We start from the raw sequence: 2,027 nt of genomic DNA on the forward strand, positions 1-2,027 counted from the left end.
GCATCAGTTTGTATTTTTCCGCTCCTCATGAAGAAGAAGTACTCCATCCGACGACAACAGGCTTTGAACATACCTCAACAGCGTGAGTTGAAACATAGACTTGAGCGTCTGCTGAAGGATATCGATCAATTGAAAAGGTTCATTCAGTTGAAAAGTGACATTGAAGTGTTGTGCTCAGATTTCCAGAAGACCAAAATCGCAAAATCAACAGCATGAACTTTGAGAAATTCAACAGCGTCTCAAAGAGGGAGAATCTTCCTCTGAGGAAGGCAAAAACTAAATTCGGAGAAAGTGTAATTTTCCATTTGAATGGGGAGCATGCAGTCTTCGCGACGAAAAGAGCAGCCAATTATTTCAATACTGAACCGGAGGGATGGGAAAATTTCCAAGCACTCGTTTCAGAGGGTAAAATGGAGCTGAAATTCCTGGGTGGACAATATAATGACTTTATTCTTGGTCAGTTCTTAAAACCAGCAGCTGCAGATGAGGAAGCTTAACTTACTTGAGGATGGATAAAATAAATATACAATATTTTTATTTTATTTTTTATTAATAAAAAATTTTTACTGAAAAATATTACAATGTACTGGTTAAAAAAATGAATAAATCTGATTTTTAATTGAAAATTGTGTTATTTTTTCAAATATTTGAAGAATTATTACAATCCCCACAATCGCTCATCATCGGAGGTGGTCCATCAAAAGCATCATCATTGTTATTTGGGTAATGTTTCCAACAACGTCTGCATTTTGCAATCTCCCTGTCAGCTCTCATAGCATCAGTCAACTAGTCCCAAGCCTGATTAATACTGGATGCGGTGGTGAAACTCACGAATGAATGGGGCAGATATGCAATATCCTCAGGATCCATTAAATTCAAGTTCTTCAATTGATAGTAAATCTTGATAGATCGATCAGTCGATCGTACTATTCTCTTCTTCAGTATCCAGTTTTTGAGTTGTTCAACAGTTTTTTGAGCACATACCTTGGGTTCATCCAAGTAACTATGGAAAGGACATGTACGATTCGGTAAATATTTGAAGTGAGGGAGTGAGGGGCAATCATCATAGCATTCTTCAATATTCACTACTAGTGGTGCTAATACAGGAGCGGAAATTTTTTGCAACCACTCTTTTTTATTTTCACCTTTCACATAAATTTTACTTATATTTTCCCACTCTTGCACAAATTCTCCAATCTGATCATAGGATCTACCTCCGTAGTACCAAGAAAGTCCGTGATGATGACGCTCGAGCCACAGATTCACACTTCTATATTTTGCTGGTAAACTGGAGAATGCGAATGGGGGGTTGAAAAGCACACTGCCGGCTCCTTAGCTCCGGAATACAAAACTGTGTATGCAAACTCTTTCACGATGAACTCGTTGAAGAGCGTTTGAAAACCTTGTACATCCACGAGTAGCTCCATGGCGACTGATATTTTATAACCTTCGACGATTCAATTTATACACTTACCGCAACCAATTTTAAACAATTTTTCTCACCCCACCACTTATGGGATGATAATTCACCACTCGATCATGCAAAATTAGGCAGTAAGCAGCAGTGCCCGTGGGAATACTTATTCTCATTTCAAATTCTAAACAGACATCCACCGGTCCAAATTTCAAAGATTCATTTTGTTTAGAACAATCATTCACCACTAGTGGGGTAATCGTTGAAAATAGTGCTTTACTTAATAAAGGGTTATTCACTTGCTGATCATAATATGATGATTGAAATTTTGAATACATATCATAAAGTATAGAATACTGATTCTTAGCTATATCTACATTTATATTTCCATATGGATAACATTGGGAATTTAGGAATAATTTAACATCTGCAATACTGCAATGGTCAAAATTGCTAGCATTTTTCTTATCCTTATTTTTTTGTGCTGTTTGAAAACCCAGAATAACATAACGTGGCCCCCCTAAAATGTGTAGCCTGATGCGAATTTCGTCGCTATTATCAAGCCCTGTGGAGGCATATGGCTGATGCGCATGAATCTCATAGTGAGCGATGG

This window comes from Diachasma alloeum, unplaced genomic scaffold (assembly GCF_001412515.2).
Source record: "Diachasma alloeum isolate Michigan unplaced genomic scaffold, Dall2.0 Dall_scaffold_00348, whole genome shotgun sequence".
NCBI classification, from domain to species: domain Eukaryota; kingdom Metazoa; phylum Arthropoda; class Insecta; order Hymenoptera; family Braconidae; genus Diachasma; species Diachasma alloeum.